The 24,147-nt window shown below is 40.2% G+C and overlaps 1 protein-coding gene across 7 annotated transcripts in view; it reads right to left on the bottom strand.

The window, feature by feature from the left end:
* The window catches only part of HnRNP-K (Heterogeneous nuclear ribonucleoprotein K), a 91,797-nt gene that overhangs the window by 55,207 nt on the left and 12,443 nt on the right, over nucleotides 1–24,147 (bottom strand). For 3 of the 7 annotated variants that reach the window (XM_029303017.2, XM_029303015.2, XM_085480573.1), the window contains exons 2-3: nucleotides 10,942–10,991; nucleotides 4,671–4,720 (exon numbers count right to left, since the gene is read on the bottom strand). The gene's annotated coding sequence lies outside the window, so the exon portion shown is untranslated. Of the gene's footprint in view, nucleotides 1–4,670; nucleotides 4,721–6,233; nucleotides 6,929–10,929; nucleotides 10,992–11,435; nucleotides 11,661–12,573; nucleotides 12,788–24,147 lie in introns of those variants that run through there. The other 4 variants (XM_029303016.2, XM_029303018.2, XM_085480569.1 and 1 more) reach the window with 4 other exon arrangements.

Raw genomic sequence — 24,147 nt, 5'->3', positions numbered from 1 at the left:
AAACGTTCGTCCCTTTTTCCAGAATATCTCTAGAAATCAATAGTGTTATTCAATTATTATTTTTCTCCTTCTTGACGTTCCCACATTTATCACGATACCTGCATTGATCCAATTATCTTCAACTCTGATTCCACAATTTTCCAAATAAATTCCGAAAAGTATATTAAATTCATTTTTTTTTTTTACAAATCCCTGTATTCGAGACAAGAAAAAAGTCGCGCTAATGAGTTGCATAAATAAGACACGGTGCATCGGTTGAACGGCATTATTAAGAGCAAAATAAAGTCGACCGTTCACGAGCACAACCGCATGGAAATTAGCATGAATATGGATGAGCGTTGCGATGCGTGCACATAGTTTGCTCGCGATCGCAAGCCGAGCATAATATTCGACTTGAGCGAATGAAAGGGAGAGAGGGTGGAGAGGGGAGGGAAAAGGGGGAGGGGGAGGATGCCGTCGGCGGTGGCGGCGAAGCTGGCAGGTGAACCGCGAGATTATTGGTCGAGATCTAAGCGGAGTTGGCTTAGAAATTCGACGTTTGACGTCAGTATGAGAGACGCGTCTGCTAATGCACACACACCGTCCGCTACTTCGGGATTCCTCGAAATAGAATGATTAACGCCGCCGAAAGCCTGCGAATTCGACACCCGGTATGCGGGACAGACGCGTCGCTTACAAAACGGTACTTTTCGGACTTGTTCGATACGTTACGCGCCTCGCTTACAAAACGCTGGCCCCGGCATCCTCGCTGAAAAGAAACACGCCTCTAAAGCAATATGCAAAGTATACGGATAGACGAGAAGATTGGAAAGCCGGAAGCCGACAGACGCGGCTACATAATAGCAACGTGGCCGAATAGAGAGTTCACCGCGATACATTCTTTGCGTCTTGCGTCAAAGTGACGTTATTAATGTGTCGAATAAGGAAAAAAAAATTATTTTTTTATCACTAAAAAAAATGTCAAATTGGCCTCGAAATTTCTCCAACCGATTGCGAAAAAAACGCAGAATATTCATACGCGCATAAATTTTACATATATCGTCGAAGCTTCTACGTCGTTTTACACGAACATTATCGAAACGATTAAACGGTTGTAACGCAAATATTATCTATACACAAGCGTCTCCTATCCAAGCTAATACTAATTCGTGCACCGAGTGAAGACATTTCACCGACGATGATCTATTTACGGCGTTTAGATATAGTCACTTTAACCGGATTGTCTCCCCTTGTACTTGGTATATAAATCGAGTTAAACTTTGTACCGGCCGATATCGGCGTAAGATGGTTCAAATTGACCATATAATATGTATAATTGGGTTTTAAAGATCAAATATAATCTCGATGAAGAGAACGATTAAAATGTTCGATAATCAATTCTTTCCAATAGAATAACGACATAGTGTGCAAAAAAAAAAAAAAAGTATTATCATCATCGAAAGCACATGTAAGGAAAAGATATCTAATTTTACAGTATGTGAAAATTATTTGTTTTCTCAATCTAAATTGCTCGCGATGATATTAATTAATTGAACACGAAAAATGATGATTCGTTCATTGAAATAATTAGTAGAATTTCCGTCATCAACAAACGTATTTACCCTCCGAAAGACGAAACAGGAATCGATCGTCGCGCACGCGTTTCTGAGCCTGATGGTTCAATTATTCCCATAAGGCGAGCATCTAACGAGCTTCCACATTGCATTCCCGTCCATTCGTCCATCTATCCACCAACCCACCCACCCAACAATCTACCCATCCATCCATCCATCCATCCATCTATCCATCCATCTATCCATCCATCTATTCGTCCAGTCGGCCAAGCTTAAAATTAGACTCTATGAAACGAACAAGCCGGAAGCTCGGCCGAGCAAGCTAGCACCAAATTTATTTAGAGCGAGTGCGAATTCCATTCCGTGTTGGCAAAATTCATTCATTTACCTGCCTCCTTCTCTCGTTCTCTTTTTTTTTCCGCGAGAGCTATTTACAAAATTGCTGCGAAAATTTCCTTGAAATGCAACGAGGTTTCTCTAAAGTAGCGCGGATAAAAGAACAAACGATGACCACCGACATTTTCGCGGAAGGAAAGTCTTTATTTATTTCGATGGCCGCGAAGCTGTGGTCGGAAAGAAATTTGCTCGTGCATATACGGTTGTTGAACGTTGAAAAGTTATGCGCTTTACGCTTCGTCGCAAGCATTTGGTTAGACTGCGACTTGATTAATGTTACGTAATATCTATTATGCTATACATTTTCAGACGAGAACGCGGATTTGACGTTAAAGAGTCTGGCGTTAATTACACCGAGGCCGTGTTGTTGTTCGCAAGAATTTCCGCAATTAAATTAAATTTTAGAAGCACGTTATTTACCGTGCGGAACATTTCGCGTAAGGTTCGCGCGCGAAGCTTGTCGCAAAGTATGTCTCGATGATTGATTAATATTCCTTAATTATCCACAGAGACAACTGCCGTAACACGTTTCTCATCTATATATTTATCGAGACAATTATTTATTCAACGAATATATCAATAATTTAACGATAATATAATCTTGAAATGTGTCGCGAAGTCTCAAGAAGCATACAAAATAAATAAAACTCGTTGGCCGAGAGATCCAGTGGACGAAATAAGACGCGGAACGTCGATTAAAGTTAACAACAGACCTATAACGCATTTCTCGCTACGATGTCGTAAGCTAAGCATCGTAAAAGAAAATCGTTAGCACGCCGCGCCTATGAAATCGTGCCGAAGTTAGAGCATCAAGTTGACCGCGGTTGAACAAGGATGATAATTAGTGGGAAACACGATCTTTAACCCGGCGTCATTTATTGTAAGCCGTATCGTAACAATAGAGAGAGAGAAGCAGGAAAGTATGTAAAATGATCAACTAGAGATAGACACAAAATACATTCGCGTGTTTCGAAATTGACAGCAAGCTGGTTTGACAATCTAGACAGCATATTAAATTTAATAGAATTGAGTATGTATTCTTATAGGTATGACAAATTTAAGTATGCATATACGGAGTGTATCTAAATAAGTGCGAAAAATTTTAGAAAATGATTCTTTGTTGAAAATTAAGAGATCTCTTATATAAACATACTTCCTAAGGAGTTATACTTTTCTAAATAGGGAGGTAAAAATTAAGTTTTTATTTTTTTCTCAAATAGACAAATTACACATAAACGGAAAATATTTCACCAAGTTTTATTTTTTAATTTGTCTGAAATTTAAGAAAAAAAAAATAATAACTTAATTTTCACGGAGGGATATAAGAGTATATGTTTATATAAAAAAATCCCCTTAATTTTCGACAAACAACCATCTCCTAAAATTTATCGCACTTATTTAGATACCCTGTATTTAAGTACGAAGAAATGCGCATACTGATCAGCGCTAAATTATCTCGTGTATATCCTATAATGCATAATGATATATAATGCAATACGATCGAGTTGCGTGGATACCGCGAAACCACCGAGCGATATTATTCTATCATATAAGGACTGATTCATTCAGCGCCACGTCAACTATCTCGTTTCGTAACATTAGGTTAACCCTTTGCGGTCGACGTGGTGGTTTATGACGATCGTGTAATACTCCAAGGCATGCCGAAAGCCGCGGAAGGGTACTGTTCCAAGGATACTGTGTCTCTCACGTATACGTATCAGTGGGTATCACGCGAAGAGGTAACGACGAAATGAAATAGCCGCGAGATAGAACATATGACGATGCATGATTTTTAATGTTTGCGAGTCATTATTCGTCTTCGTTGTCTGGCATTCCAGGACATCGGCTCGCGGCAGCGTATAATAGGCATGTGAAACAGAGATGAAAAATGAGAAGCCAGATGCGCGAGGTAAATAATCACATTGCTTCAGGTGGAATGGCGATCGAAGGTATAAAGCGAAATATAATGCGATCGAGATTTCGATATTTTCTTTTTCTTTTTTTTGGAAAAAAATTAAGATAAAAGAAACAAAGAAGAACAAAGATGAAATATGTACATTCGCATCAAAATAAAATATAATACATAAATAATAAAATATAATAAATACAAATATAAATATAATAACTTAAGCAGCTAAAAAAATATAAGACTATTTACCGAAAAAATATGAAGCGCTATGTATTATTGAAAAAAATAAATAAATGAAAATAAAAAAATAAATAAATGTATTTGTTAAATTGATCGGATTCGATTCGATTGTTAAGCACCGAAATGCACGATGTCTAGTAAGATTTGAGAACCGTTGCCGCTGCTGAAGACGCAGGGCCAGAGAAAACCATGCGCGAAGGAAGGCGCAACAACAATATCGTCCTACCCTTGCCACACGCAACTTAACCAGAGGGTAACGTCCTGTTACACCAGTCTGACCACTTTGCGTCCCCCTTTCCTAACCCTTCTCCAGCGGACCGTTTGCACCAGCTATGCTTTCGCCTTCGATGCGCGAAAACGTCGCGACCCGCTTTTCGCTAATCGTAATCCCATTTAGCGCGTGTTTATCTCTGCGATAACGCGGCCGCAATAAAAATACATATTTCTAAGAGTTTCGTTTGCTTTTATTTTTACGAGCCGCGAGGGAATATATCGTAAACTACTGCGATCGTGGCACGAGAAATCCATAACGGAAATTTTATTTTTCATTAAAACAAACAGCTGTTACTCACCGATAATGATGTTCGCCTTTGCAGCCTCCGCGATGAATCAACACTAAGACCTGCACATACAATCAATATAATTGCGAATTAGTTCTCTACTAATATGTATTACACGTGTGCGTATATTATCATAATTAACGTTTCCAGAAATAACATATCTCGCATCTTAATTTTAGCATCATTACGCGCGAGGAGAAACGGAATAATTAAAATATATGTTGCATTTAAAAGTTATTTCGAGTATAATTTTATGCGATATCATATTAATTAGCACGAATTAATTGCGACGTCAGTTAAATGTCAATAATAAATAAAAGTACGTTCTGAGTAGCGAATTAGTAGCGAATTAGTATACGCCTAGAAATTTTGTCGATCCACTGTAAATGGGGACACCATTAAAATATGCGTATATACCGTATGCATACAAATAAGTACTCTCCCACGATAAACAGGCTCTCTTAAACGAAAATATTTATAATATACATTTATAATAAATATATTGATAATAAATAAATATTAAACATAAAAATATATATATATTATATATTAATAAATCTAAATGTGCATATATATTAATAATAAAAAGCAATTTTAGTAGCGAGTAGTAATGAAAGATCTCGACCGCTTGTTATTTGTGCACAGTCGACGCAGAAGAGCGCGTAACTTATGTATCTCACGTTCGAGCAACGCGTCGTCGTAAAACTGTACCGGGACAGAATATCGCAGTCACGTGTACGCTGGAATTAATTATAACCGCTCGTCCAGCTATTCATCGCCGTATCCGGAGTATAGGAACGCGAGCGGGCCCCGTAAAGCCGACGTTCCTAAAAGCAATTGCGAAACCGCCGTGAGATAAATCGCGATTAACCGACGAGATTATCTTACGCGAGGTCATCCACTGCGGGAGAGCACTCTCCTCCTCTTGCGGATCCCTCGCGTCGATAAAGGTGTCCTTACTAAATCCTCGAGTTGCTCAAGTCGCGCATTTATCAAGCGCAAGCTTGCACAATAAGAGAAGCGAAGGAATTTCGCGGGAAGAGAAACGTCAAAGGTGACGAGAAAATGATCAACGGGACAAATTGTTGATCGAAACCACCAAATGAAATTCATTCGTTTTTAAGTAAGACGACCGTACGTCTCGGCATTAAAACGCTCGATCGCGCTTCGCTGCCTCGCGTGGATCTCAAGGACTGACCCAAGCGAACCTTGAGCATTTTTGCTAGATCACTGTCACCAGATATATGTGCTATATGTAAAGCGGGAAAGACGGAGAGAAAATTTCACAGTCGTGCCGACTGCACGCTTTACGAATCACGATCGCGGGAGCATTCAAGGTTGAAAATTCCAGACGCCCCCTCCTCCCTTCCCTCCCCCACCCAGCCAGGGATAGGTCAGGGACAATGAAACGTGCCAAACGCAGCAGCAAGGCAGCTGCACTCAAAGTTCATTCAACCTCCCGACAAGGGATCGTAATCTTTTGTAACGATAAACGCGTCGTCCTCAAGTCGTATATTCCGGTTTCTGTTTTTCTCACGACGTCCCTTCGGAAGGGCCGATCGACGCCGAACGAACCTGGTGAGCAACGTCGTCCTCGGGCTCTTCCTCCACGCGCACAGATATTCCTCTTCGGCTCTTTCAGAGAAAAATACGCCGCGCGAGAACAAAATAATAATTCCGCGCGTGCAGACGCGGTTGCGCCAGAACTGACACTAGACACACCGGAGAACACGGAATAAACTCCACTTCGAGCCGAGCGGCTCGTTCCTCTCCGGCGAGGCACACAGACCACCTCTTCCTCGTCGCGAAGAGGTTCGAGTACTGGTGGGGCGAATCGCTCGCGGAGGGAGACCGGGGAAGAACCGAGAGAGAAGCGACTTTATGCACGGCGAAGTGCGCGCGAGCGAGTGATGCAGATGCACCGCGTCGAAGGGAGAGGGAGAATGCGGAGAAGAAAGAGAGAGAGAGGAGAGGGAGAGAGTCAATGAACGGCTCCTCCGAGATCACCGAGTGAGCGATCTCGGAGTGAATTTCACGGCTACGGAGAGCCCGATGGCAGAGGTCACGCGGCGCGAGATAAAGACCTTTTTTTTTTCTTCGGTTTTTTAGGCCAGATTGAGCCCGATAAAATGAATGCGCACGAGTATCGCGTTTCCAGAAGGAGAGACGCGACGCGTCTCCATAGCGGGGGTTCTTGTTTATCCCGAAAGCGCGATTACGTCGCTTACGTGAGCGGCGAACGCTGACTAACCGCGACACTCGACACCGTCGAGATTATGCGCTCCGAATGCAACGACGAAGAATGCATGGGAGATGATACAGAACGTCGTGCGATTATCGGACGAAAATTATTAAAAATTTGATAAGCTGATAAATTAAAAACTAAATAATGTATTAGTAAAACAATTTTAAATCTTCCATTAACTTAATGAGAAATTGCTTCAGTATTTATAATGGAAAAATCTAGTCTTAATAAAATTATATTAATAATATCTATTATACGGTATATAAAAAAATATTCTTTTTAAAATTCAATTAAAAATCGTAACGCGAAACTAAGAAGGCCTCCTACGTGCGTTTAAATAAAGATCATGATACTCTGTACACATAGTATCACGTTCCCCGAGTAAGGTTTCGAATTATCCGCGTAATTGAAGATGTTTCTCCGAAAAATTTGCGAACGATTCATTAAAGCTTCTGAAAAATGTGAAAACTTGGCACACTGATCAATCTCTTTGGAACTTTGGCCGTTCCACGAGAAATCACAAGGCGACTTATACTATATCCGCGATTTGGCGGACGCGGATCTCAGGCCCACGTTTTCTTTCTCGACGTACCTGCGATCGGCGAGGTAACCCTTTCTCCCTTCGGGCTCTACCTTCGTCGAGAAGGGCCCGTCGTCGTCCGTTCGACAACAGGCAGAAGGAGGAAGGCAACGAGGACGACGAAAACGAGAACGGCACGTATGACGTAACGGCACAAACGCGAAATCCCGAGCAGCACAGATCGTCGTCAGCGAATGCGCGGCACCGCATAAAGTAAAAGTCGCACGCGTGACGGTCAGGCCGATGCATGACATGCGTGTCCCGCTCGCACTCAGGTATACGGCGCGTATGACGTGGCGTGCGTGCGAAAGTATATCGATCAGCTGACGGTCGGGCGGATACTGGGCCGCTTCGCGGAATTCACCATATTGTTGCGTCGGCACGCATGCGCCAACGATGCGCCCTCGTTCTCTCTCTCTCTCTCGCACTCCCGTCTTTTCTTCCCTTAGTTTCTTCCTCCACCCCTTCAGCGCCCACCCCCGTAATTTCGTCCGTACAGGGGTGATTCGGCAGGAACCCACGATACCGCGATTCCAGAAACGTGTTTCCAGGGGGTTGTAATAATCCAGGACGAGAACTCGGACTCGCATCCCGCGAGTTCATCGATAAGGAAGCCCGATTTTAGCCCCCGAACGACTAAGGGAGATACTCCGGAATAAACAGATAAAATCTTCATAGAGAAATTCGCGCTCTAAAAGTTACGACCGACGATAGAAACAGCTTTACGACCGCGAAGGCAAAACAAAATCGAATTCGCGTCTCGTATCTCGCGGTTCTCGAGCGCCAACATCCGGTTACTCTCTCTCTTTCTCTCTCTTTGCACACATACATCCGAGAGCCTTCCGTTCTTCCCATTACCTATAGACGGATATTCCAACTTTTTCACTTCGATATATCGCTGCTCAATATGCTAATAGCTCGGCCTTACTTCATCGTATCGCCTAAATTACATTATCGTATTACATAAACCCTCCGTCCATTTTCCTATTTTCCTCTCTTTCTCTCTCTTATTTTCCAACGTCTTTCATTTTTCCGATATATTCCACGACACGTTTCTCCGCGACTTCTATATTACATATCCGTTCGTATAATCGTGTGTTTTACGTCTGTATATTACGACTTTCTCCGATTTCCATACATTTCCGCCAATTTTTTTTATTGCTCGCGAATAATTCCCGGTAATTGTGGGAAAGCCCTCGAGCTGCGTCAGAGATCGAATACGATGACGGAATACTGATGACAAATTGTTACAATTCGATGTTAAACGCAAACATCTCCCTCTAACAACAGGATTGTACAATACAACGGAAAAACATACGCAGGGAAAAAAATATTTTTTATTTCAGGGGTATCGATCCGTTCTCTGGAGAATATTTTGCTCGCAATTTTCGGCATCACCGGGATAAAGGAAAGGTCAACGACTCAAGCGGACTGATTAAATTCGGTAAACACGCGTAACAATCCGTGATGCTTGATCCCCTCTCCTTTTCGCTTTTAAATTACGTCCGTCCGTTTCTGCCGAGATATGGATTAACGAACCGTAACGAGCGTGAAAGGATTACACTTTTCGGAGCGACGATAATGCGATGCGGCGCAAAATAAACGGGATTATAGAAAGCCGGTGAACGTACAATGTTAAAGAAAGACTATTGAAAAAAAAAAAAAAATTATGGCACCTCCGATAATAAATGTTTTCTGAGGAAACATCGATCTTATCGAATCCTATATACGATTTGCATATTTACGGGGAAGAAAAATTCACGCAATTACGTCCCAACGCGGAAAAAAAATATTAGCTATTATATACTATACTATAAACGCTATTTTTAACTATAATTTAACGGGGAATTCCCTATTAAATTATAGCTTAAAACTATTATCATAAATTATCTAAGATTTAGCTATGGTTACTAATATTTTTTTCCGTGAACGTTATCGAAAATATGATCGGGCTCGAGAGACAAGCTGGGAGAATTCCGATAAACGCGTTAAATAATTAGCTTCTATCACGTGAAATAACTGATATCAGTGTGGCAGCGCGCATAATTGTCAGTTATCACAACGGCGATATAGCTCGTGATTAAATAATGATTGATTTATTATGAGGACGAGACGTCCATCGCGCCAGGTGATGGAAAGTAAAGGCGAAATATGAAATAAAGTGAGGAAGAGAAAGGGAAAGGATACGAAACGAGAGCGAGAGGGATACGACCGACTGTGATTTCACGACTGAGACGAGAATTCACAGTCACGCTTCGTGATTCTCTTTTTCCATCTCTTTCTTTCTGTCTTTCCTTCTTCCTCTCCAGAAGAAAAGAAATGGAAAGCTTTACCTCGCTCTTGTGTCGAAATTATTCGCGTCGGGTATTGCAATAGTTTAACTTCGTGTACGATCTATAATGATTACGTTAATTGCATTTCTAACATAAAAAAAATATAAAGATGTGTCGTAAGAACTGCTTGAAAAAAATTTCGCGCAAATATATAACACATTTATTTTACGCAAAATTATTCTTTTCTCCAAAGTATATAAAATATTCCGTCGTTGATTCAGATATCAGAAATTAATTTTCGATTTTCTAATAAATGCTGTTATCGCGTGCCGTTATTATATCGCAACCGCGAGGTATCCATGTTATCAATGGGTTAAGTAATATATGGTAATAATGCAAGTTACTCGCGTGCGTGATTATTAGCGCGGAAATATACAAATTTAACGATGCATTTCGTTCTGGTTTCATTAGACGCCGGCTGACATAATTAAAAGCGTCGCGCGCCTTTCGTCGCGATTAGAGAATCGTCGTACGTTTCCAACGACTTGATTATCGTCTTGATCTTCTGCGAGAGAGAAGCTCGCGCGGATATAAATAGCGAGTCTAATTGAATGAAAACGGGCGCGAAGGGAACAGTTAGCTCATGCGGCTTTCCTCGTATTCATCACCGGCTCGTTCGAACGCGAGGATAAAAACATTATTCTTACACGATTACGTGTAAGGATTCTCGAATCGTGTCGAAATTTCGCACGGGCGGAAAAGCCAGAGAGAAACCGAGGAAAATTATACGGCGTATGAATGGCAGATCGGTATATATATACGAGTGAAAGAACAATAGAACACGCGGCGATCTTATCGCCGATCTTCGTACACGAGTTAATAGAGAGAACGCGAGCGGCTGGTAATTAACAATTAGAAATAGTATTTCCAGTAACGCGATAATAATGAACGAACTCTTCTTGCGCAACTGAGATCGCTACCCTTGAAATTTGTAAAAATTTCCGTGAAAATTTGCATTCAAAAGATTTAAATAATACGCTACAGATGGTACATTTTATCCTCGTGAGTGATAAATTAATTAAACTGAGATGCGAGACTCGATATCGCGTGACAATTTTATTCCACTCGTATCTCTCAAGTTTACGAAGCAACTAATTCTCAAAACAAACGTACTTATCGACTCACCTTGACACAGAAGTAAATTACTTCACGATCAATGCCAGTTCTCCGTCAGACTGAAACAGAAAACACGACAGAGTTAGGCTCCAGGTTCGCCATGCGAGATCCGCGACGCGAGAACTCGACGAGAGGAACTGACTGACTGAGAGAGCCGTTCAAACTCGTTTTCGGGAGAGAGATGCGCACGTGTTGCGGAATGCGCGTCTAAGCGAAGAGATTGCGACACTCGATGTATACAAACTCGCGAATAAACAAATCGCGCGGAATGTGTTTATTTTCGCTTCGCAATGACGAACGAAAATGTTATTGACTTAAACGTACGTGTGTTACGATCTCAACTTATATACGATATATAATATTTATTTTTCCTCTTACGATTTTATCATACACGAAATTTGTATATAATCATAGAATTATCTATTATTATTTATTATGTAATTCTTTTTATAATTAAATATGCATATATGAGGGAAAGAAACGTGTACGAGATATGTACGTACATTATCGAGTGCGGGATTAACACGTCACTTGATAACACAAGAGAGACAAAAACTTATAGAATCCTAATGTGTGTTTCGGGCGAGTTTTCTTTCTCTCTCTCTCGAGACGGATGAAGCCAGTTCGGCGCCGAAACAACAGCGTGTCTATACAGACGTAGCTACAATAGCGTGCGATAATGAAATAACTTAATTTCGCTCCGACAAACACATAGATCAAGCGAGAAGGGACGACAGTGACAGTGGTGACTGCCGACGATAGTAGTGGTAGTAAGGATGGGGTGGTGTAGTGGAAGTATAAATGGTAGTGGTGGAAGTATAAATGGTAGTGGTAAAAGCGGGCGAATCTGATGCAAAATACGCGCTCGACCGACGAAATGCGTGTTATAGCGCGAAGTACACTGCAATCCACTCTGTTAGCCCCGCGATCTAGTTTAAGAATAGTCTACTGAATCGCAAATACGCTGAATCAATCGATTCACAGTGCATACAAATTTTTCGAAAAAGCTAATAGTCTTTCTTCTTAAATATAAAAAATAATGACTGAGATTTTAATAAAATGAAATTTAAATATATTCACATCATTTCTCTTCTTACTCAGACTTAATTTAAAAAAAACTGGCAACAAAAAGTATTGAATTATGTGATTAAAGCTCTCTAATATCAAACAATTGAGAGGGTTGTGTGCGCATTGAAAAATTAAACTTCAATAAAAATATTCTACAATGATACGAAAAATAACAGCATAATACATTAGACGCGATATGCAAAAAGAGAATAATGAAAAAATTTAATTTAAGCGTGCAGCATATCTGGCTTGTTCAAAAAATCTGTTGAAAAATCGACAATTGACTATAAATATTTAGTTACTGTAAATATTATTTTTAAAGCTAATTCTCTTTTGCACAACTACGCCCAACTGATACTGCAGTGCATAGAAAAATTCGTCGAAGGAGAACCGAGGATAAATTCGCTGGTATATCCTTTGACTCGATCCGAACTCGATCGAGGACCGTCACAAAGCAAGTGGCGGGATACACAACAACAAAGCGTAAACATCAAGTGCGGTCCACAGTGGAGTGCGACGGTCATGTTGGAGATCGAGCTCCAGACCTTAAAGCTGATTGTAAAAGAATCTTACGCAGGGGAGAGGCTCGGCGGTGCCGATAATCGAGAGATAGACACAAAATCCGAATCGCTATCCGTGGGTCGCGTTACGCGATAAGAAGACGAGCGAGGTGACTGACGAGGCGACCAAGTTCCCCGTTCCGAGGAAACGACGACGGGCACTTTGCACGGTCGCAGAGCAGCAGGCCGATGTTCTCCGCTTCGAGTGTCCACGTTCATTTGTGAGTCCCGATGGCCTCGAACTGGTCTCTTATCCCTGGTATCGCCCAATCAAAAAACCGGCAGCGTACCGCGAGCCGATTGGTCGTGTACGGCCACCGTGAAGACTGCAATTGGTCAACCTAGCCGAGTCACCCATGGTTACCGTTTGCATCAACAACATCTACGGTCGATATTTCGCGGCTTACTATCCGATCCCGGTGTTCTCTTCTACGTCTCTCGCACACACGCCGCGATTAACACCTACATAACCCTTCGAAGAGACAGGGGGGAGAGAATTCTCGAGGGCAACCGCTTTTCTTCCACCACCGAACACCCCGGCGCGGCGGCCGTTCTATAGGGCGATCTCTCTCTCTCTCTCTCTCTACCCTCCCCGAACGCTGTGAAGGGCTTCGAGAAAGTCGAAGGCGACCGCTACCGTCGGCTAAGGGACTTGAAAAGCTGGTACCACGACCGCCAACGGCGTGTAACCCTCAAACATCCCTTAATGATTATACTTTTCAAGCCAGCTCGCAAAATCTCCTTATCACAACGGGTCCGTTTTCGGGTACCCTGGCACCAGAAATGTATTTACATAAGGATAATTGTGATAATTAAGTCGAAGCGATTAGCTTAAGATTCAGAGGATCTACCGGTACAACCGAATCTTATTTTCATTCTTGGCTTAGAGATGTGCTTTGTATGAAAAAACTCGCATTTAGAATACGACATGGTTGGAATACTTTGAGCAGACATCACCTTCTTACCGCTTTTAAAATTTGTACGAATAATTTTTTTATAACAGCCTACGTGAAAATATTAAAAAATATTTATGTTATATATAATATATGAAAATTATATATTAAATTATGTACATTATTATAAAAATATGTATTATTATATAAAATTTATAAAAATATTACCTGAAAATAAATTTACTGACAAATAAGGCTCGTAACATAAAAAATATAGAAAATTATACAATTCATGAAAACGTAATATATATATTATCGTCATCGTATACAAGTTCCATCTTATGCCATTCTGCACATATACAATCGAATCTCGGTTCCAAAGTGTCGTACACAGCCTCGTCTTCGAAGTCTAATTGCCACTTTAGCAATTGTTGAGTTAATGGTATTAGCTCCGTAGCTCTCTGGCTACATCCCAGAATTCACTGTTAGCGCTTCGCGCATCGTTCTGTCTTATTTTGAATTAAGCCGCGTGATGGAGATGCAACGAGGCCGTTAGCGCTAATTGCTAATTTCGCAACGTACGCCGCAAGTGCGTATAAATACCCAATTGTATTTTCTCATAACGAGCGAAATACGATTCAATATACGTTCTATCCCGTATCGCGGATGGATTTGATAGACAACAATTGCATGCCATAACTACGTTAATTGTATCGTAAGTTACATCATTTTCGTCGTCGAGTTAACGTTACTCATTCATCATCTGTACTACTTCACAAAATAACTCACCGCTTTTAAATTGACTGGATGTTTGTGAAAGATAAATTTCGCGTTTTATTAATTAAAAAATAAATAAATATAAAAGCAATAAAGATAATTTTTAATTTACTTTTAAATTAAATTTTTTAATTGGCACGATAGCTCTTTCAATAAAAGCGCAAACACAAGACATTACGCTGAAAAAGATCTTATTGCTGGCCTAGAAGTTGAATGTGGAAGGTTAACAGAGGGACGCTTTACCGTCGTCTCGGATTGGCAAACATTTGTTACCCGGAGTGTGTCGACGTGTCTCTTCGCACCATCGAAATCCACTCTGCGGAGTCTCGGAAAAAGCGATTATCGAGCACGACCCGCGGTATTATTCGCGACTTTGGAGAGGAACCAGAAACGCTCGAGGCGGGCATGTCCTCGTTCGATGTTCGATTATCCGCGTTATCGATCGCTCGGTTGCTCTCGTACACCCGGTTCCTGTACGACGAAATGAGCGCGGATGCTCGAGATATCTACCACAAACGCGACACGTTCATATATATCCCGTAGTCGTCCGCTTCGTCACAAAAATGCATGAATATATACTGAAGTACAACCTTTAGTTCGAAATATCGCATTACATCCTACTGAAAATTTGCTACTCTGCCCGATGACATATTTAAATTAGATTTAAAAAAATGGTTTTAATAAAACATTCATCATCGAATGGATTTTCGAGAAATATCATGAATAATTTTGAATCGCCAAAATCTAGGTTACGCAACGTTTGAATCAGCGTTCATTCGATAAAAAAAATAAATATATAAAAATAAAAACAGAGTGTAATAAATAACGCAAATGATCGGCAAAAATATTATGGAGCACAAAGAAAATAATTAAACATTCGTACCATTAAACATTTGTAATCGGGCCGTAAATCGATACCGAAATACGAAAGCGACACACAGTTTCAGTGGAAGAAGGGCGACGTGTGATAAATAATTCAGAAATTAGATAATATCGTGCACGTTGTTCGTTCCACGGAAACTGGTTCGATTGGTTCGCCTTGTTTTTAAGAGGAAACCGTATTACCCGACACGCCAACCTTGTTGTCCTGCACAATGCGAACGAGTTCGCCAATTCCGCTTGTCAATTAAGCCCACACACGATCGCGTATCTGTCCGACCTAATAAAATATGACAAATGTGCCTGCCAATCTACAACAAAGCTCGACTCGACTTTCTTATTGCATTCTAAAAATAGCGCCAATTTTCAAACATTCTATTTCTGACCAATAAAATTCGTTAAGCTATCAAATTCGACGCTGAGATATTTTAATAAATTTGATTTAAAAAATTCAGTAAAACATACAAATAATTCTTAATAAAAACTTGAAAATTATTTTGCTATTAATATTACATTTTTATTTTTTTAATAATTTGTTTTTAATACACTGAACATTTTTAAAGTCTACTCAATTTTTCTCCCAGAAATAATCTTTACAGTGTCAAACTTAACGATATTATTAACTGACCGGCTCTTATCCGATTGACGGCACAGCGTGTGAGCTCGAATTATAAGAACAGAATTAAGACGTCACGTGAATCACAACTGTAAGGCGAGATTCACTTTGACGATGACGAACGAGCGACTATGAGAACATTTCTAAACGCAACAAACTGGATGATTACGCGATGCATTTTCTGCATGGACTCGGCCGGCGATAAATCCTTCGCAAACCTTAAAGGTCTTCATGTTTCTTATTTGCGAGCGCAATGTATCTTTCTCCATCAGCAAAATCACTTTACGCATCGTTTGTGAAGATGCTATATAATTGCAAAAGTTGGAAGATGGCGATGAAATCGTCGCAGCTTGTTAAAGTCTCGCGAAGCAGTCACGGGAAGCTTAAGAATTGCACGCAAATACACGCTTAAGAAATAGAAAGTTCAACCTTACAAGTGAATCGCGCGCTTACGAAAGCATTTATTCTTAAAAACTTTTAAAAAGTAAATCTGTTTGTATTTCTTTTATGTCTTTTCTCTCAAACTTTTTTACTTCTTCTGAACTTTGAAAAAAAAAATAAAGAGAACAGGGTGGATGTTCATCTTTAATTTGTCAGGAGGTTGTTGCCGTGCAGTAAACGATCTTGAGAAGTCGCGGAAATGAATTGCAAGGAGACAACAATGCCGGATCGGACGAGGCAGCGCGAGAAGAAAGGGTGATGACCGGAAAGGGTGAATGAACGGAAATCATGAGCGACTTTGGAAGAAGAGGAAGAGTACATGAGCGAGTAAATGAGAGAAAGAGAGAATGGTAAGAGAAGTGAAGAAAGAGAGCTAGGAAGCGCGGATGGAGAACTTATCGTTACTAGAAGTACTTTGCTTCATAGACGTAAAAACATAGACGAGAAAACAATGATGTGCTCATAGCACGCTGGAAAAAAAAAAGAAAACGGAAGAAACCCGCACAATTATATTACGACGAAAAAGCACGTACACGAAGGAGACGGAAGCGCCGATGATCTCACGACTATGAAAAAAAAAAAAACGTGAATATGCGAGGTCAAACGGAGAAGTCGCGATTACGATGGAGACGAGAAATCTTCTTACGGAAATAGTCGTCGCACAATGGCGCGTTTTTGTCGTTGCGCTCCAATTTCTAAAAATTCCCAAACGTCTACGATCGCAAAAATCGGGTAAAACAACGACGTAAATAAACGAGCGGCACATCCGGAGTACGAGAGCGAGAGAGAGTTCTCCTTTCCTTTTTCTTTCCTTTCCTTTCATTTTAGCTCGCAGTTCTTCGACACGGTGGTCCCAGGATGCCCCCCGGAGTCGTGAGAAAGACTCCTCGGACTGTTTTCATCTCCGACTATGCGCGAAGAAGGCAAGTACAACCGCGAGTGTAACTATTTCTCTCTCTCTGTCTCTCTACTGTCCGCCCCACCCTCGTATCGACGATTTTTTCCAGCTTTCGAAACCGGCTCCGGCTCGCAAGGACAATGGTCTTCTCCATCGTGCGACCGGGCGTTTTCGCGCGAAAACGTTCTCCCATCGTTCGCGATCAAAACCGGCGGTAAAACCGACGTTTATTTCTTCATTTCACTAGGATATCGTTTCATGCGAGATATTACTTTCGAGAAAAAAGTTTTTCCTCCGCGCGGTTCTTCTTACCGCGGGATTCTCTGCCACGAAGAATTTATAACTATTACCATGTCGGGGTCTGAAAGTCTGAACTAATAAACAGACAAGATACTGGATGCGATGCATATTGCAATTAACCCTTTCAGTCTTGAGTCATACCTTAATATACACGGATACGTGTACGTTAGTTGTGCGAAGATATAATTCTATTGCAAGTTTACAACGTCAAAAGTGCTCGGGCAAGTTACATTCACGTTTACGATCTCGGGAATGCGCGCTTGCGAAAGTGCGCGGCGGATCGTAGGTTACGTAATTACGTGCGACTGAGAGAGAGAGAGAGAGGGAGAATGAGTGATTTATTCTGCAAATCCGACGAATTCGCCGAAACTATAACCACAAAAATTATGAATGCGATGGGATTCAGCAGCTGAGGTCTTCGCTATTGGATCAGTCGTGACCAATATTTCTAGCGCGCGCTCGTCATCGAATCTCTCGTGCCAATTCTCAAGTTTATTTTCATCTCAATATACGATATAAATAAACGCGAGACGATCGATACGCATGACTTTTAGAAATAAGAAACGTCATGTTTACAAAAAAAGTTAATAAAATTGTGATTCGACTTGACAATTTCACTCAATTTAAATATTATAATTATAAATATATAGAGTATATTTAAATAAGTATAACAAATTTTCGATGATTCTTTATCGAAAATTAAGGGGAGTTTCTTATATAAAGATATATCCCTCTTATCTCTCCCTGAGGAGTTGCACTTTTCTAAAGAGAAAAATAAAAATTGAGTTTTTATTTTTTTTTCACAAATTTCAGACAAATTATAAAAATGAAACTTGGTGGATATTTTCCATGAATAAAAAAAATATTTATTAATATTAAAAAAAATAAAACTGTAGTTTTTACCTCCCTCTTTAGAAAAGTATAGCTCCTAGGAAAGGATGTAGGAGTATATGTTAATATAAAAAAACTTGTTTTAATTTTCGACAAAGAATTATCTACAATTTTTCGCACTTATTTAGATACATCCTGTATATACATTTAATAATAATAGGAAATATAATAATTTATACTTTCAATATATAAAATATTGGAGATATAATTATTACAATTATTGAATTATAATTGTATATATATATATTTTTTTCAATATTCCTTTTTAATTCCTACGCAGGTTATTTCCCGTCGATAAATTTATTGCGTATCGTTGAGTACACTTAATCGTATTGCAGAAACGTGACTCGGAGGATCGAAATCAGTGACGCACATTTTTCAATTTATAATGATGTTTACGCTTCGCCAGCAGATTATAACTTCAAAACAGCTATCTTTTTTTCAACTCGAATATAAAAAATTTATTTTTATATCGAAAATCAATTTTCATTCCAGTCTAAACTTTGACAATATTACATCGCACTGCTGTAACAATATAGTAGCTATTTTATTCGATATTTTTAAAAGAAAAGTGAACGTGAAACTTTCTTTTGTGTATACATATATATGTATTCATAAATGCTCGATGTAATATTTGATACGTAACACCGGAGGTGTATTGTGAAAACAGTAATAGGCATTAAGACAAGACATTTCTTTCGGCGAATAAAGTATGCATCGTTTCCCCCACTGATTGGAAGGCGATATAACCGTGAGAACTTTGCGTTCCGCTCAATGTACCGCAGAAAATGCGGGACCTCTCGCGGCAAGGCTTTCCTCACGGCGAGTTTCTCCAACTTCGGGGAAGGAAAGTGTGAAAATGCCATGCCTCTTTGCCCTCTTCCCCCTCATCTTCCTCCTTTCCCTTTTCTCTTTCCCCACCGTTGGCGGCATTGACGAACTTAAAAGTTCCACGCGGCAAGGAATCTCGCCCGCGAACGAAACTTTCCTATTAACTCTTCTCGCGCGTCTACGAAATAATAAGACGAAATTCTCTCCGGATACTTTCGGCTTGCCGAGAAGGCGGCGATTAGCGCCGCCGCGGGAAAAAAAAAAAAAAATAAATAAAAGGGACAGATATCCATTCTCCGAAGCTTCTCTCTCCATCAGTCGCAATTGCTGTTATTAGACGTGATTGTACCGAATGAAAAGAAGCTGTGGCTGACTCTCTCTCTCGTCTCGTCGTTGGAATGCAATAGAGAGAAACGAGAGATCCTGAGATAGAGAGACTTCGTGTGCCAGTTTCTTACACAATTGAAGCCGCGTATCGCGAATGCCGCCTTTTTCGTTGTTAATTCGCGTAAGAATCCTCCTCCGAGAAAACGCTCTCTAAAAGTCAGACTCGATCCGAATTTATCCGAATCGGCATACCCGGGTTAAGATTCGAAATGATTTTCGATTTATATACCTTTGGATTCAAAACGGCCGACATATACATATATACATATCTCGAAACAAAGCAAAACTACCGCGGCTGTAATAATAAAGTATGTACATGGATGAAGTACGGAAAGCAGGCAGATGGTAGTTTCCGAACGCCCGCCCACGTCCCGAGGCGAATATTACTTTTCACTTGGGTGGATTCGATATTACAGGTATAGAACACACAATCGAGAGAGTCTGCGAAACGGGCGCCACGCAGCCCCCTATGCCGCGGCCTCGACGGCGGTTGTTAGATCGAGGGTAGAGAATAGCAGAGAGAGAGAAAGCGGCGGTTATGGTAGTAGAGACCGTTCGTGGTATCAATATTTTAAGGGTGCACGTTCCTCCATCGATCGCAGCTTTTCTGCATAATTAATCGCCACTCCACCTCCATCGTCCCTTACTCAGCTCAGCGCACGTCGACTCTCGTCGGGCCTATCGAAAGCGCTCGCACACATTCGCATACACACACAAATGCATACATACATACGCGACCACTATCACCGACCTCCGTCTCTTCTTTCTTTCACCCTCGGACGCGCGGCTATCGAGACCGAGTGAATCTCAGGGATCGAATCAGCATCGCGGCGACGAGTTAAGTGGATTTCGATCGAATCCGCGAAAGATGCCCGGTTAGGAGGAGGGATTCGATGCACAGGAAAGAATTCCGGGTGTTTGTTTTTCGGAAGGTCCCTGCGGGTACCTTGAATCCCGGCGTGTTTCGTTACGAATGCATGACTTATCGCTTAATAAAGTTAAGGAAATGTAAGCTAGAAGACATCTCTTATCGCCTTACTCTTCGCCCAGATTGCTTCGACGAGCGATGAGAAAAAGTCTGCTCGATTGATGAGGCGTCAACATCTGAATTCCTCGTAAAAGTAACACGTCGTTGTGCTTAAATCACGAGTGCAATTTTTCGAAACAAACTTTTCGCGGAAATAATTAAAATGTAGCATGCGGTTTCCACGTGCATAATTATTTAAAATTGTAATCTGAAAATCAAGCAACTTTCTTTTTATCTCGTATAAATCTCTGTCGAAAAAAAAACTTTGATACGATGTGTGCGTTTTAATTAATTAAATATTTAATTCTCGCAATTCGCGCGCACGAAAAATTAGGAGAAAAACATAAAGTTACGTAATTTTCTCCAAGTCGACTTTACAGATATTGCTGTTAGTTCTTCCTGCGGTAAAATGTGCGTATTTCCTCATGATTGCAAATAGTGAAGCATTAAAGGACGTGTATGCTTTGAAGGTGGGTTCCAAATATTTGAATAGTATAGAAAAGTACACACATAAAAAGAAGATTGAAATGTGATAGAACGCGAGATGTAGAAGTTTCACGCTAAACGCGAGCGAGATGGAAGGAGCTGGCCAAAGTTCAATATTTAAATCCGGATTACTCGCGAAGGATAAATCGTGGAGATCCACGTGAGCGATCGTATCCCATTCCCGTCATAATCATTAAGCCGGATTTTGAGTCTTAGCTAAATCGAGCTTGCCTTACGGCAGAGGGTGCGCAGCTAAAATCACGTAGGAATTTACAGAAATATAAGTTTCACTATTACCTCGAGATTCGAATCGAAATACACGCAACAGTCTCCACGTAATTATTGTTAATTAATATTTTTTTTTTTTTTTTTTGAAGTTTGCAGATGCGATATAAAGATCTATATGTTCGTGTACTTTTTCTGAAAATTACATCTAATTTGTTTCTATAAATATAAATGAAGATGTATATACATAAAATACCATATAAAGTTTTAGAGAGCGGAGCAAATAATAAATAATAAAAGACACGTTCGTGAACTTTTCCACGAAAGGCACAACGGCGTAACGTAGTAGTAAAAAGTATTCCCGAGCTATCATGGGCCGGCTATACTCTATGTATCCGTGCATGCAACAGTGGAAACTATAATTACGCGAGAAAGAGGAAAAAAAAGGCCGATCGAGAGAGGGCTCCGTGAGGGTGGCAGACGCGAGAAACGCACGACGAGGAGAAGAGAAAGAGAGAGATAGAGAGAGTATACCGAGGGCAGAGGCGGCTGGATAAAGACAGAGATAGAAAGGGGAGGAAGACAGGGGAGAGAAACGGAGGAAACGTTTAAAGGGAACAAGTATCGGAAAGAGCGAAACCGGCAAGAATGGCAAACTACTGTGGGACCATGCATCTGTCCTAGCATATTTGATATTCCTCCTCCTTTTACCCTCCTACGATCCCTCTCTATCCGAGCTCGCCTCCCCGTCCTCCTCTTCCTTCTCTTGCATCCATGATATCCACGGCTTTAAGTTCATGTCACGCAGCATGAAATCCCCCTCGTCGAGTCGGGGGCGTATATGTACGCCTCGTCGCAAAAATTTAAATCCGCGCGGTGAAAAGTATATTAAAGATGGGGCAAATAAAAATAAATAATCGTCGAATTATTTTCAAGTCCATTTTCATAGAGAGATGATAGAAAATTATATAATCTTTTTTATTTTTATATATTTTGTTTGTAATATAATAGACTGTATAATGCTGAAAGCATTTGTCATCTTCTCGATGACAGACACGGCAGATGCGAAGATTTGCATACGAGAAAATGATAAATAGAGGAGACAATCGTATATACGCGAGTGTACTGGTCGCAACTTGGAGACGGTCCATCTTTATATTTACTTTGTTTCCACTTAAAGCAAATTGTATCGCACGATCAACGATGAAATTTATTTTATATTATATATGAGACTTATTGCGTCGCATAAGTTTAGTCGCGATGTTCTATTGCACACACGGTAATAGAACTGACCTTCGAAGTAATTTACTTACTACCAAAGGACGTCGCGAGCGATATGCACGAGTCGAGCAAGGATTCAGGCCGCTTGAAAATTTATGAGAGGATATTTCAGGTAATGAATACGCCACTGTGTGTTACGTTGCGCGTTTGCAGCTTCGGCGTAGAAAAAAAAACCGGCGACCCAATAAAAAGTCGCTCTACTCGGTGGAATACGCTCCCACGCTCTTCGCGCGATAGACACGCTTGCAAATCACGTAGTTTCATTCCTGCATATCATAAATTAAATGCGCGGATGGATGGAGACGCATGACGTCGTATAGGATACGATACAATATAATTTTACGTTACATCGAGTGCACAGCGAATATCCACACGCGAGAGGAGATGATCGATCGAGTATCGAAAGTCAATTCTGACGAGCTCTCGCATGTATTTATTAACTCTCTATTTATTACATCCAGCGCGCATTTCCGATCGGAAAAGAAATTTTCGTTGCTCCGAGCAAAACGTCTAATTACTAATCGCGAAATAATTCCGTCTTGCAAATGCGCCTCGCGTGGGCGACCGTATAATGTAATTAACTGGACGCATCGGGACGCGAAATCGCGTAGGAGGCAGAGGCGAGTTAGCGGGACGTTACGTGACGTGTTCGTTAGATCATAAATGAATTTGTTAAGCAGTTTTCAGTTCATCATAAAATTCATTCTTATCATTATTTATGCACACTTAACGTGTCGCATACAAAAATTTTGAAATGAAGAAAATGTATATTTAATTATACAGGAACTGGCGGAAAAGTTTTTAACGGCAGATTCCTGGTATCATTCCAGTATCAGAAATAAAATATTAACAAAACTACATTCTTCAGTTAATTTTAGATACAGTTTGCTTTAATAAAATTTCGAAATGGAACATGCTAAAAATAATGGCCTTCCTCAACATTTTCACTGAGAAAAAATCCAAATGATAGGAATCTGCCATTAAAAACTTTTCCGCCAATTCTGGGACACCCTGTATATCACAATTTTATATATAAATATAAAATTATATAGAAAATGGAAATTATATATGTGCATACATATATACTATTTTATTAGATATACCATATTTATATATATTAATTATATATTTTTCCTGAATATTGTCTACCAATGTCTATATGGTTCATCCATTTATATGCTACAAGAATTTAATGAGAACGTGAGATTATTATCTCTGTTAATGAGCGTCGCAATTAGAACCGATATAAAAGTAGAGAATAATCTGCACCATACGACTTATTCAACTGAAGTCAAATGATGTGTCCGCATCTTTTCTTTAAAATCGCTCCTATTCGTTTCGAAACGATTCATGAGATACATGCTCCAACATCATCGTATATCCATGTAAAGTAAAAATGTGAGATGCCCGCGTTGATGTCACCCAAAAGGAAAAAATTATTTATCCGTAACACGAACGAAACGATATATTTTATGCATTAATCATTTAGTTTACTATGTATTTTATTAATCATGCAAAGTTTCAAAATATAAGGCAAATCCTATTAAAATAAATATACACATATTTGACATTATTTAAAGTAGATGGGGAGAAAAAAAGATTAAGAGAGAAAGAGATCATTTTTCTTTCCAGATGGACTCTCAGAGAAATAAATA

The sequence above is a fragment of the Nylanderia fulva genome, unplaced genomic scaffold (assembly GCF_048542155.1).
Source record: "Nylanderia fulva isolate GAGA-0341 unplaced genomic scaffold, ASM4854215v1 Scaffold1, whole genome shotgun sequence".
Classification (NCBI taxonomy): domain Eukaryota; kingdom Metazoa; phylum Arthropoda; class Insecta; order Hymenoptera; family Formicidae; genus Nylanderia; species Nylanderia fulva.
The sequence above is the reverse complement of the archived record's forward strand: the minus strand, read 5'-3'. Positions and strand labels throughout refer to the sequence as shown.